General features: G+C 40.2%; 1 long non-coding RNA gene across 1 annotated transcript; it reads left to right on the top strand.

Annotated features, from left to right (window-relative positions):
* The first annotated feature begins 8959 nt into the window (after positions 1-8959).
* LOC139969500 (uncharacterized) lies at positions 8960-14836 on the top strand. Its single transcript, XR_011793733.1, has 4 exons — positions 8960-9111; positions 13407-13458; positions 14017-14133; positions 14571-14836. It is a non-coding gene; the product is annotated as an uncharacterized lncRNA (long non-coding RNA).
* The last annotated feature ends 405 nt before the right edge of the window (positions 14837-15241 follow it).

Genomic DNA, 15241 nt, shown 5'->3' with positions numbered 1-15241 from the left:
ATCTGTTACAGCTGTTATTGTACTGTGCTGTGCTATACTTCCCGCCAGACGGGTGTGATAGCTTGTGTTCGTGTGTTTTCCTCAGTTCGTATATCGTTTGTTGTTTCACTATCCTGTCTTTTGTTTGTTTTGTGTTACTACCCTGTGGCCTAGCCACCTTCGGTATCATGGCATCGCGCCGTGATTCTCGGATAGTTAAGTTGTCGTTCACCGGTGAACAAGCTGTTCCACCGGTGCAAGTTTTTAGTATTTTGAAGAGCAAGGGTGTTGTTGTGCCTGGAGAGGTTGATGCTTTGCAAGCTCTCCAGGGTCGTAATACGTACGATTTACGTTTTACCAGTGACGTGGCCCGTCAGAAAGGTGTCACGTTGCTGAGTAACGTCGAGGGGATGACAGTTACTCCATACGAGCGATCCGTATGGGTAACTATCATCCACGTAGGACTAGAGGTGCGGCAGGAACTTGTCGTAACGGTTTTGGGTCGGTTCGGGGCTGTCAAGGCTGCCAAAATGTGCTCCTATGCACAAGCCCCTGGGGTGTTGAACGGGCACCGACAGGTTCGGATCGACCTGAAACAGGACATTCCCTCCTTCCTGTTTATAGCAGGGCATAAAGCCCACGTGCGGTATCCCGGTCAGCCCCGTACCTGCTTCAGGTGTGGGGAGACCGGGCACGAAGCCAAGGGCTGCCCAAACAAGAAATGTGGGCGCTGCCTTCGTCTTGGGCATGATAGCACCGCTTGCCCAAACGAGGTTGTGTGCTCACTATGTGGGAAGGAGGGACATGTCTTTCGAGCTTGTCCCTCCTCTTATGTCTCTAGGACTAAGAGTGGGGGTAAGTCAAGTTCCGACGCACCTACTACTTCACGAGAGGAGGGGGAATCTGGTGGGATTTTACCCTCCCCTGCACCTGGTTCACCCACCCCCGTCGTTGCAGACCCCAACCCCGTGCCCGCACCGAGAAAGTCTCCACCAGCTTCCCCCATCAACTCGTCCAGTTCCGTCCCCAGTCCGCCGCCGGTATCGCCAGATCCGGAGGCTTTGTCTGACGGAGAATCGGTGGTCATCGATTCTCCGGAGGTTCTGTCTGACAGCGACTCCGGTGAATCGGTGATCAGCGAGCCGAAACGTGCCACTGGGACGAGCTGGTACGACGAAATGGGGGAACCCTCTCTTAAAAGGTCGGCTTCAAGTGACGACTCGGACGACGATATGTCGTCAAGGGCGCGCTTGAAGCTTACGGAATCGTCGTCTTCGTAGTTTTGCCCCACTGCCCTCTCATGGCCCATACACTTTCAGTTGCCACTTTGAACGTGAATGGCATGAGGGATCATCGCAAGCGCGGTCGCATTTTCCAATATTGTAAATCAATGGAGGTCGACTGCGTTTGCCTGCAAGAAACACATATTTTGGAAGAAGATGTCCCTCTATGGGCTTATGAGTGGGGTGGTGAGCTGCATGCTTCGTTTGGTTCGTCTTCATCCTGTGGCACTGTCATCCTTCTGTCAGCTCGTCAGGCGGGTTGTGCCACTAGGGTGGAGACGGATCACGAGGGCCGATTGGTTTGCATTCTATTCAAGTATCCACAGGGTAACATCGCCATTTGCAATGTGTATGCTCCCAATCGGCCTTCTGCTAGACGAGATTTTTTTAACACGCTGCCTTCCTTTGTTCCTGGTAGTGCGCCGTGTGTCATGGTCGGAGACTTTAACTGTGTCCCAGACTCGGGTCTTGACAGACTCGGAACTTCTGTGTCTGCAAGTCCCGACGCTGGGATCACAGAATTGGACAGATTCACTTCGGCACACCTATTAGCCGATGTCTGGAGGCATATGCACCCGTGTAGTACGGGGTATACGTGGGTGAGGCCTAACGGAGAAGATGCCTCCAGGATAGATCGAGTGTATGCGCCCGTAAGTTTTACATTTTCGGGTTGCGAGACGCTCAGCTGTCCGCTCTCTGACCATGACACTGTAGTAGCACGTTTTGTTTTGCCTTCTATTTTCCCCATCGGGCGGGGCCTATGGAAGCTTAACTGTCGGATTCTTGGCGAGGCAGAGTTCCGCCAGGGTTTCGAGACCAGGTACAAAGGATGGCAAACATTGAAGCCGGCCTTTGCTTCTACATCCCAATGGTGGGATGAGGTCAAGTTGCGCATCAAACGCTACGCAATTCAGTATTGCGTGACCCGCGCACGGCGTCGAAGAGAAAAATTCTCGAAGCTGTGCGCGGAGGTGAAGTTTGGCGACCCTTCGGCAGTCATCGCTTTGCAGACTTATCTCGATGAAAAGTACCACGGTGCCCGCGTCAGGGCCCGTGTCGAAGCGGTGGAAGCCGAGGAGCGCCCTTCACTGAGGTTTTACCAGTCCGTTAGCTCATCGGCAGGTGACAGACGCGTCCCGTCTGTACGCGCTACTGATGGGACCGTGGTTAGTGACCCTCACGGCATTGTCCGCGTATATAAAGAGTACTATTCGAGTTTGTTTACGCGTGGCAATGTCGACTTGTCGGCACAGGCTGATTTATTGAGGGGAATCTCAAAAACCGTTCCCCACGATGTCAATGATATTTTGGGGGGCGAAATAACCACTGTTGAGCTTTGGAAGGCGCTTTCGAAGATGAAGAATGGCAAGTCCCCGGGTTCGGACGGGCTTCCGAGGGAGTTCTACCGAACCTTCTGGGCAATAATAGGACCCGACATCAGAGCCGTCTTCGAGGACGCCTTCCAAAACGGACTGTTAAACCAAAGTCAACGTCTGGGCATGATTACTTTGCTGCCCAAGTCTGGGGACCCCTTGGATCCCCGTAACAAGCGTCCGATCACCTTGTTAAATGTGGACTACAAGTTGCTGGCTAAGGCTTTGTGCAACCGCCTTGCACTGGCTATGCCGCATCTTGTGGGTGATCTCCAGACTTGTGCAGTGAAGGGTCATTGCATCCAGCAGAACTTGTGGTTGATGCGCGACTTGACCGACTTTGTTATTGAGCGTGATCTGCCATGTGCATTGGTGTCTCTGGACCAGCAGAAGGCCTTTGACATGGTGGATCGCGGTTTTTTAATGAATGTATTGGAGACGTTTCAGTTGCACCCAAATTTTCGTAATTGGATTTCTGTTTTGTATGAAGAAAGTTTCAGTTCCGTTATCGTAAATGGGTTTTGTTCGGAGGTTTTTAACGTAGAGAGGGGGGTGCGCCAGGGGTGCCCTCTGTCTCCATTACTTTATGTTTTGTTTAGCGAGTCCCTCTCTCGTCTTTTGGAAAGGGACTCCAGACTTGTTCCATTCGTTGTGCCAGGGGGTGCCAAAGTGAAATGCGCTCAATATGCAGATGACGTGACATGTGTTGTTTCGAGTCTGGGCTCCTTTCGCGCACTCTCGCAGGATTTATCTATTTTTGAGAGAGCTACCGGGGCGAAGTTGAATCCAGAAAAGACAAAGGGCCTTCGTCTTGGTAGCTGGAGATACAGAGACTTACCATTCGGTGCGTCGTGGTCGGATCAGAATATCAAAATTAATGGTATATGGTTCGGCTACGATGCACCTGGTGATGTCACCTGGAGCGAGAGGGCTGAGGTATTTGAGAGCAGGCTCGAAACCTTTGGCACCCGCTGGCTTTCGATCCTAGGGAAAGTCACCGTAGTTAATCGTTTTGTTTCGCCCATCTTGTGGTACCCGGGCGCGGTGTATCCAATTCCGCGTCGCGTCCTGGTGCGGTTGGAGAGAGCGATATTTTCATTTATTTGGTCGGGTGGTACAGAGCTTGTCAAGAGGGCGGTAATGTACCAAAAACTGGAGAAGGGTGGGTTAGGGGTGGTTCATCTGGGAAGTAAGTTAACTTGTTTGTTATTTAAGCAGTTGTTTGTAGCGGTAACTGACCCAGGGTTGCCTTGTTCATATTTTGTACGTTTTTGGGGCGGTTTGCACCTGCGTCGATGGGTCCCGGCGCTGTTTAGCAACAGAGCACCGCATAGTAGTACTCCAAACAGGGTGGTGCGTGTCATTTGCTCCGCTCTGATTGAGTTGCCCCCTGTTGACCTGTCACAGCCGGCCCTCGTTCACAGTTCGTTGCGGGATACGGCCTTGAATGCAATTTTTGTACAGGGACGTCATCCTGTCGAAGTATGGCGTTCGGTGCATTCAAGGCTGAATGGTTGCAGGCTCCGTGACCTTGCATGGAGAATTGCACACGGTGCCTTGGTGACCAATCTGAAAAGGTATCACTGGCGATTGGGTGATGGACTGTGCCCGAGGACCGGCTGTGACAGCTTAGAGAGTACTGCCCATGTTTTTTGGCATTGCCCCTTTGTTTTGAACTTGTGGGAGTGGTTTCAGTCCTGGACCGACCGTTTAACGGGAGACCGTTGCTGGTCGGTAGGACAGGGTTTTGTTTTGTATGGATTAGATCCTCCAGTTTGTTCCGTTGCTGTGTTGCAGCGTATTATTTATGTTTGTTCTGTTGTAAAAAAACTTATTTGGAGGAATAGATGTGATGTTGTTTTTAGGGGCAAATTTGCCAGTTGGCAGGCAGTCCTGGAGGCGGTGAAGTCTGACATTCGCCTTCAGGTCGAAGGCGATTTTCGCCGTTTATCTAGGGCTGCCTTTTTTGGACGGTGGTGTGCTGGGGAAGGGTGTTTTGTTTCGCTGCGTGCTGGTCGTCCTTTTGTAGTTTTTTAATATTTCAGTGGGGGGTTGGGCGTTTTGTCTCTGCAGGTCGGTGAGCGTATGTACTTTTTTTGGCTCGCTTGACCTGAGGTTCGTTTGTAAGAATGGGATGGTTTGGTAGTGCCGTTTGGCCGTGACGTTTTGTATCCCGTATGACGGGTCACGTAAAAAGCACTAATATGTAGTCTCGTTTCGGCAATAACTTCATTTTTATCTAGTCGTTTTGTACGAAGGGTAAGGCCTGTCAATAACAAGCGTTCAATGAATGTAAATTGATATTAACTATTTTTATCACATAGAGAAGATTTACCGAAAGAGGTTTGGTCGCCATATTTTCGGTATTTTGTAGTGTACTCGCTTTGAAACTTGCGAATTCTACTGCCTTTTGACTTTATTTCCATTTTATATAACATATACTCGATGATATCATGCATAATGGATTTTAAGGAGACAAATATACAACGACGCATCCGTAGATCAATAGTCAAGTTACGCACTTAATAAATAGTGATTATTACGTCATGAACTAGAAAAGCTACTGCTCTCATCCCATGAAAATTATGTCTGCGTTATTACAACCTATTTTTATTGGTATGGCGGAGGAATGAATGAATCATGTATTAATGTGACTGAATTAGGGTATCTTAATATATATGGAGAAGTAATTTATTAAACTTGAATATTGACGTGTCATTTTATCAGTGGAAACATTTTTCTGCCAAATGTATCATTTTGTGATCCGGAGATTAAGTGAAAGAAGTTTGAAAAGCAGAGATTGTGAAGTACTTTGCTTCTATTATCCACATTGTGATGTGGATTTGCCGACGAGAGATTCAAATAGATTATGGTTAAACTGTTAAGTTCATCATAGCTATGTTTGATATCAGCACAAAATTATATGTATTGGATGAATTGATAAGCTTTTTTTTTTGTATCATAATCCTGCTTCCTGTGGTAACCGTGCGGTGTGCATGGATCTCAAGACAATGCATGTCATAGTCCGTAATAACTTACAGTACACTATCAATATATAAACAAAACATAATTCTTAAAGTTTTCACAGAATTTCTCAAATTTCTATTCAATAACTGCAACAATAGCCCTCGCCTATCTTTGAGTGAGAACAACTGTGGCTATTTATGGAAGGTAACTGAACTCTGTGATTTCCGCACGAGTTTGCTATGGTGACGAACATACTGGCAGTCTTCCCATAGGTATCAGCATTATTTAGAGTAATGGTGTAGTGACACGTGCATCGTTCCAGTTAAAATACTGGTAGTAAAATTATCCATGCCTGTGCACATATGGATAGTTTGAAGGTAATTCTCCTCAGCTTACAATATATTCTCTTAATATTCCTGTTTTGCTTCAATACTAAAGGTGACCTTGCTAGCGAACGTGTCATTTATGATGGTAATGCTCTTCCAATACCGGCCGAAATTATTGTCTTTTCCAAAAACTTTTGAATTATTTTACTGCTTCTAAGGCGGCTCCATGTACTATTTATTTTTGCTCATCTAATCAGCCTTCGCTAATAAGCCTTCGCTACCGGCTCACTAGGAATATTCTTATTTTGCTTTACAACACTCTTAGTCTACCATAGTTTATCGTACTGTAATATTATTTTGTCTTTATCCTTCAAAAAATGTTTTTTTATTTTTTTATTAAAGTCGTCATTCAAGTTAAACACTTTTGTCAAAATGAACAGCCTTTTCTTTCAGTTTATAATATCAATCGTTATCACACTGACATATTTATTGACAGCCGTTTCACCCGATACACATAGAGAACACAGTAACTACTATAAATGGGAGATGGACCACCCTCGCCATTAAGCCCTTCACATGGCGACATTACATCTTAGCCCCATGGTGCAAACATGTTGAGTGAGGCCCTGGTTCATTTACACGAATAAAGCTTACGTGATTGTAGCACTATCAGTGGCCATTAACGTTTGTGATACAAATCGAGAAATCAGAGCATTAGTACCACACAAGTAACGTATGTATAAATAGATCAACAATACATTTTGCTTTACTATGATATGCGCGGAGCCAAGGGATAATAACTAATAATAATAACTAATAATAACTAACCACTTCTAATATTTGTTTTAGCTCTTTAGGTGGGGGAGGGGGGGTGGGATGGGTATTTCTGACCTTTATAGTAATACTATTGTCCGGATTTATGAGTACAAATACCTGAATTCAGAATGTTTCACCTTCATGTTTTAATTATTATAGTTAGAAAGATAGAAAATTTATTTATTGTCCATTTCAGAAAAACAGAAAACGGAAATTATTTCCCGTCGACAGTAAACATAAAAAAATAGTGAATACAAACATAAACATACAATAAGTAAACTATAAGTGAACAGCTACGAGAATAAAACTAAATAAGCGGAAGCAGAACAGTAACAGGGGCAGCACAGAGGGCTGCAAGTGATAGATCACACACTGTGGCCAGATCGCTTTACACGTGAGTTAAATAAGTGTGTTGCCTCAGGTAAGAAAGAATTACGGAACCTGGACGTTTTTGTATTGGGCACCTGTAATCGTATCCCGGATCTGTTGAAAATGATATGACTATGAACAGGGTGTGTGTGATCTTCTTTTATATTTTTTGGTTTCTTTAACAGACTCTCTTCGTATATAGTTGAGAGTGACGGAAGACTTGAACCAATACAGCGTTCAGCTAACTTCCGAACACGTTCCAGCTCTGCCCTGTACTTCTAAGAAGATGATGGTCTTTAGATGAAACAATGATATCAATACTGTTAAATCAAACTCTTCGACGTAAACATATCTTCAATTGTCAGCCAAGTGATTCGTCTTAACCCGGCTTTTTAACTAGACGCAGCTCTGCCCTGTACCTCTAAGAAGATGATGGTCTTTAGATGAAACAATGCTATCAATACTGTTAAATCAAACTCTTCGACGTAAACATATCTTCAATTGTCAGCCAAGTGATTCGTCTTAACCCGGCTTTTTAACTAGACGCAAGGAAGTTCTGGCTACGTGCGCATAGGCATCGAATATATTTTTCGTCATGTCACCTATACAAAGTGATGATATACATACGTTGGCTATTTGGAGGAATTGATGCGATATAGTTTTTATGGGAAAATTTGCTAGTTGGCAGGCAGTCCTGAAGGCGTTGAAGTGTGACATTCGCCTTCAGGTTGAAGGCGATTTTCGCCGTTTATCTGGGGCTGCCTTTTTTGGACGCTGGTGTACTGGGGAGGGGTGTTTCGTTTTGCTGCGTGCTGGTCGTCCTTTTGTGTTTTTTGAATGTTTGAGTGGGTTGGTTAGGGGTTTGTCTCTGCAGGTCGGTAGGCGTATTTACATTTTTGACTCGCTTGACTTTAGGTTTGGTTGTCAGAATGGGATGGTTGGGTAGTGCCGTTTGGCCGTGACGTTTTGGATCCCGCAGGGCGGGTCACGTAAAAAGCACATACGTTGGCTATTATAGCTCTGTTATACGGAAACGTCAAGGTGCCATTGAAAATTAAGAATTGTTTACTTAATTACTTATGTTAGTAGTTCTTGAATTGTTCTGTAATGAAAATTGTTAAAAAAATCATTCTGCAGATTAATGAGGAATTAATCAGTTATTTAATGTGAAATTATCATTAAGTTGTCGCAATTTGCTCCAACTTAACTGCATGATTAATCCATCAGTTTGTTGGACGTGAGCAACATATTTATGGAAAGATCTTAATATTTTACGGAATGTCAACGTTTCCATATGATCACAATATTTCTCGCAACCAGTAACTGCTATGATCGCCTGTTAGACGAGGTTTCTCTTCGCATCAAGGTAGGTAGCAGAACCCGTTAGTTAAACAAAAGACCTGATATGTTATTACTTTTGTTTGATAGCACGTGCCAGTTGATTTCATTGATGACCCTTTGTGTTTTATAATTTCTTCAAAATATTTATCGACATTTAAAATGTATAACTCTGACTAATAACGGTGGTTTTCAATTGTATTCACAAAATGTTACCAAATTTCAAATTATCTCTGTGCCATGATTGGCAGAAGTCCTTTCAGATTAATAAAGTAACTTCGTGATACGATGAATGTTCCCTATGAAGAAATACCCTGACGTGATTGGCCGAATGTTCACGCATGCGCCGCCGTAAATTTGCCTCGTCAAAATTCCAATCAGTTTGAAAGCCATTAATGTAGCGTGTACTACCAGTGAGGTTATAAAATGGGGCGATCGAATCACCAAATACCCTGACGTGATTGGCCGAGTTATCACACATGCGCCGCCGTACCTTTGCCTCGTCAAAATTCCAATCAATTTGAAAGCTATAAATATAGCGTTTACTGTCAGTGAGGTTATTAAAAGGGGCGATCGAATCACCAAAGGCTCACAGAAACATTCGAATTTGAAGTCGAGTTACCAAACATCTCGGAAGAAATGGAACACAAAACTCTCACGGTAAGTAAGGATTTTCCTCTTTTTGGTGTTATAAGTGATAAATTGATATTTACAGTAAATGAACGGTTCGCATGAGTTGTAGGTGTGTAGTTGAAGTGCACTCTATAAATGAACTTAGAAATGATTTAGGTGAACCATTGACATGCTGTTTCCATGAAAAATGTTCGTTAGGCCTGAGTATTTTGTCCGAGGAGGTTAAGAATTAGCATAATCGTTGGAACCTTTGAAATCGTTAGAAGGATGTGTTACAATTATGCTATGACAAAGATTTTGAGATAATGAGGATTTTTTTCCTTTGAATTTCGCCGTTATGAGCAAAACGTTCTTTAATAACTTTAAGGGGGAGGGGAACTAAGCCTTGGTATGTTATAACTGGAGTAACCAATTTCACTACTAGAGATATCTCTGTAACTATTCCTATTGTCAAGATGTTCAGTTCTAAAATATGCTAAATCTTTCGGAACTTCTTCAATGCTACAGTGGTGGTCTCGTCGGCTCCTTCGTACAGGCTCAAAGTTAAAGTTCCTATTTTTCATTATTTTTTTAATATTTTTTGTTCTCTTGCATAATGCACAAAAAGTAAACATATGTGTCATCGTAAAATACGTTGTGAATGAAAGACGATAAATTAAATTAGAATAGGCACGACAAAATATTTATAATACAAGGTGTAATTGAAGAAAATTATGCCAAGGAAGCCAGTATTTTTCCCACTCTGCACCTTTCATATTTCTAATTAAAATATTCTTTTAAATACAGAAGTAATTTATTTTGCCTTGGGATTATCTTTTGTAATTTGCAATTCAAAATGTAACTTTTGATTAATTTAATTTACGAGCAAACTTTGCACCAAATAACACTTTGGATATATCTTTCATTATCGTATTCACACTGGCATTATTAAGTATTATTTGTAAATTATTCCAAATCTTAGCCGATTTTAGCACAATCATAAAATATATGTTCAATGGTTTCAATATTCATGAAAAAAAATCACAATTATCAGAAGTAGTAACTTTTATTAAATGCAAATACTTGTTACTTGGAATAATCCTATGCAACAGTCTATATCGAAACCTATATTGAAAACTCCAGCAATCTATTGTAAAGTGCTTTAGAACAAAAAGAACCGCTTGTATGCAGAGTATTAATATAACTATTATTAGGAAAAGTAACCCTTAAAATTGTATCATTTGATAAATCCTTCCATTGTTCCTTAATAGAGCTAATAATACCATTATTCTCCAAAAAAGTGGTTGATATATTAAACTTCTGAGTAAAATTATCAAAAGGAAAAAAAGTACCAATACTAATCAAATCGCCAATAAAGCGTATACCCTTGTCATACCAACGCTTGTAATATACTGGGCTATTTCCAACTTTAAATAAACTGTTATTCCAAATTGGCAATGTTAATATAGTAGTATCATCGTAAATAGTAGAGAAAACATCATGAAGTAAATTATGTGTAGTTTCAAAAAGGTTTTTTTTCAAAACGGATTACAGATATTTAAACTCACTAACTTCACATAAAAGTCCCAATTATCAAAGAAAGAGTCAATACTTATAGTGTACCTATGTAAAATACAGAAGCATCCCCTTCAACAAACGACAAAACGTAGAGATCTTAAGTGCAGTACATTGTTTACAAAAATCTACCATTTTCAATCCCCCATCAGGGTATCCTTGTATTAATTGTCTTCGACTAATACGGTCTGGTTTATTTTTCCACACAAAACGTAAAAAAAAAAAACATGGAGTGTACTCTTTCAATATTTTCCGGACTGGGTAATGGAAGCGTCATAATATAGTAACTAAAACAACGCAATAATAAAGATTTAAAAATGGTAATGCGACCCAGCACTGAAAGGTTACATTTCTCCCACATCTTTAAAATATTAATTACTTGTTTAAACACAATCCCCAATAGTGTAAAATCATCACCCTTGTTCCAACAAATATTATTATTTCTATTAAATGGAAACGAAGACCCTTTGAAACTCCCCAACCCTACAAGAAAATATTTACTAGGGTTCAAATTTAGCCAAGGCAAAGAACCAAAATAATCAAGCTGTATCACTATACTATTAAAAGATATTTCATCCCCGTGCATGAAAAAGGTTGTATCGTCAGCATGCTGTACTATTTTAGAACAGCCTCCTCCAATATCAATACCGAAATAGAATTACCATAATTAATAAGAATTCTCAATAAATTTACACTTGAAATAAAAAGATATGGAGACAAAGTGTATCCTTGTCTGCAACCACGATCAATATATATATTTTTTTCATATAAAAAGCCACTTACAAGAACAGAGGAAAACACATCACTATAAAAAGTACCAAACCACTGGATAATGGAAGGACCGAACTTAAAAAGGCGGAGTGCATTTCTAATAAACCTAATCGAAATACTATCAAAAGTCTTTTCAATATCAATCCCAAATAAAATCCCTGGTGTTTGGTCTTCTTCGAGACTATTATTAATGTCATACACTGTACGAATGCTATCACCAATATACCGACCTTTGAGGAATCCCCTTTGATTCAAAGAAATAATATTAGGAAGAACTGCCTTCATACGATTTGCAATGCAGGAAGATGCAATTTTATAAGACACAATAAGCAGTGAAATTGGTCTCCAATTCTTCAAACAGAAACGAGGTTTATCACCCTTTGGAATTAGGATGATAACATCTTGCCTTTGTGTAACCAATAACGAATTTTCATAGCCGAAATTTAATGACCGTAACAAAAAATGACCAAGATCATTCCAGAAAAACTTTAAAAACTCAATAGTAAAACCATCAGAGTCAGGAGATTTGCTGCTCTTCAAATTTCTCAAACCACAAGTAACTTTTTCATAAGTCAAAATACCTTCAAGGCTAATAGACTCATTTACTGCTAATTTTATAATGCTTTGACCAAACTTCCCTTGTACATCTCCATTACTTATATATGAGCATCCTGGGAACTATATAAAAGTTGATACAATTAAAAATTTCTCTCTGTATTTGATCGTGATCATAAATATCCTGATTATTAACATTTTTTTAAGTGCCAAATGTGTTTAACAACATTGTTCCTTTTTTCTAAATGGAGAAAAAACGTTGGTTTCTCTGCTTCTTCAGGCCATTCCACACGGGTCCTTACCATACATCCTTTGAGTCTCACGAATAGACTGGGGCTTACGATTTAAATCACCAATATTGATATTTAATATTTTCTCGAACATAAGGAAACCATGCATATTCGTCAATAATGGCGATTGTGTCATTAACAATCGTAAAATAGCAGCAGTCTTCTTTCAGTAAAGAGTTATTAAATTTCCACAATCCTCTCCATTTTGTGACCTTATTTATTTAAATTAAACACTGTGCTGATTAATGAATTATCAGTCCTATAGCCTGCTATTATTAATGACTTTGACACAGTGTTAAGTAATCCGGATGAAATCAAGGAAAAAATATATGCGGCTCTGTTTAATTGGATGTTTTTGCCGCCAGGTATACCTCTTTTCATTTGGATGAAAAACCCGCCACACGTCAAATAAATTCAGATCGTTCTGCATATTCAACACTGTCTCTCTCGCCCTAGAATTATTGGTATGCAGAGAACCAGTGGATGGCATTTAACAACATTCACTCTTTGCTAATCTGTAAAGCAATAGAAACATGTAATTTAAATGTATATATATGTTATCCTATTCAGTGTTGTTTGTTTGCATTTGATGAACCGATGTGACAATGTTTCTGCTAGATTCCATCTACTTTTATTGATGATTATCTACTTTTGAAAAGGTCATTTCTCACGGCATTAACGTTGCATAGAAGTTAGACATGTGCTGAAAGCATGGTCCAGGACATCACAACATTAAATTTAACCTTTATACGGCAATAACGTCATTACAAAAATCGACTGATTAAACATATATAGACATTGTTTTTTCCCTCACTAATTGAACGTTATCTATGTACTTGTTAATGTTTTTTACTCAAATGAATTTTGTAAAGAAAAGACCGATCAAGTAAAATGTAGTAATTGATCGGCTTATCAGATAATATGGAATAAGTAATATCGTGCTTACGATTTAAAATATAAGAATGATATTGTACAGAACATACAAGTCAGATTTAAGACAAGTATACTACATGTTACGATAAAATGTTACGCCATGGATGCAAAATATTGACTTTGCATAAAATGTATAACATCGTCTTTATATGTATCTAATTCTAAAGCTCCACGTTTAATCTTCATCATGTAAGTTGTTGTTATTACATTTCTTAGCAGGTTGTTCTAGCCATCCTCGTGGCCGTAGCAATGTTGCTCTCAACTGCGGAAGGTAAATGCATGCTTAACAGTTGTTTCTTTAATCAATGATCCGTTGGAATTACTCAGTGAAATATTAATTTGCTTGAAGTTACAATCTTATTACAATACGCATGGTTTACAAACATTATGGAAAAGTTGTATTCCTTTGACTTGTGAGCTTTATTAATAAGGACGATATATCAACAAATATGAATAAATTCGACTGGGACGTAACTACTACTCGCAAATATTGTTCATTTGGTTAAACGAAATGTTGGCGCCTTTCATAGGTTTACCAATTAATGGGTTTGTGAGTGTACAAGAAGAAAAAGGATGTACCAGTAATTCTAGTGACAGAAATGTTGCAGAAACAAAAGAGGAATGCTTTGAAGAAAGCAGTCCTAAAGAATCCTGAGAAAGACAAATCTGCAACGAAATAAAGAAAAACTGCCACTTCTCTAGAGAGATGTAAAGAAACCATGAGTTCTATTTTGCGCTGATTCATACTAGTCCCTGTCACCCTTTCATGCAAAAGGAAGTCACATATACGTTTTTGTTTACTTTTCGAGTCAACTTTGTTTTATCTCAGGTCAATGTGGGATCCACATCCCTTGTGGTGCAAACGGTTTTTGTAGCTGTAGCTATGATTGTCTTAACCATCAGGAGCCGTGGTGCTGTTCCGATGTACAAACACGATGTAACTATGGTATGTAACACACACACATTCGCATACGCACACACACACACACACATATATATATATATATATATATATATGTATTTATATATGTTCCGCAATAATTATATTACACTTCAATATAATCTCCTTGAAAGAAGAGTCAAATTTTTACTTTTCCAATGATAAACAGGGATTCCTGTCAAGTGGTTGTAACTCTTTCACTTAATCAGAATAAAGTGGAAAAGTACAAAAGGAAATATGTTCGACTTATCGAGGGTTTATATGACATAATTCGTTTATGCCTTGCTTGAGTTGTCTCTCTATTGTTCTCACGTAGTTTTCACAGTAACCCCATTACTGGCAGTTTGTATATATTCAAACTACATCCTTCTGTGTCCATATTTCTCTATTCACAGAAAGTGCTGCAAGCAAATTTGAATATCCATCTTTTTTTATTTACACAGGTTAAGCGTAATTGGTTGGAGAATAATCATATCGACCGACGACTCATGATTTGGAAAAGTCAATCCGACAGCTGTTAGTGGGGAATAAACAAAATATGCATGTAGTTTACCTTGATGTTATACCGCTCTTAAACCATTTAGTATGTTAAACCAGTTAGTATGCATGATGATAGATTAAGTGAAATGATAAAATGGTGATGGACATACGTCAATGTAGTATCGCTGAATAACATTTGCAAATAACTGTTTTGAAAGCAGTATCTGAATATGATTGGTCTTCAATATTTAATAACGCATCTAATCACTTGGTAAACACGGGATTCGATGTACTGTTGTACCTGTTTTGTTGTACGTTCTTCGCAATATCTACTGACGTTTAACTTGTAATGTCATACCGCAGATCATTTTAGTATTCTTCTCATTTTGTGCTTTTTACGTGACCCGCCCTGCAGGAACCAAAACGTCACGGCCAAACGGCACTATCTAACCATCCCACTCTGACAAATACAAATCAAGTCAAGCGAGCCAAAAAAGCAAACATGCCCACCGACCAGCAGTGACAAACCCCCTACCACCCACTCTAACATTCACAAAACCACTCAAAGGACGACCAGCTCGCAGCGAAACAAAACACCCATCCCCATCACACCAGCGACCCCCCCCCCCCCCAT

This window comes from Apostichopus japonicus, chromosome 7 (assembly GCF_037975245.1).
Source record: "Apostichopus japonicus isolate 1M-3 chromosome 7, ASM3797524v1, whole genome shotgun sequence".
Lineage (NCBI taxonomy): Eukaryota > Metazoa > Echinodermata > Holothuroidea > Aspidochirotida > Stichopodidae > Apostichopus > Apostichopus japonicus.
Note: the sequence above shows the minus strand (reverse complement) of the source record. Positions and strands in the feature narration are given on the sequence as shown.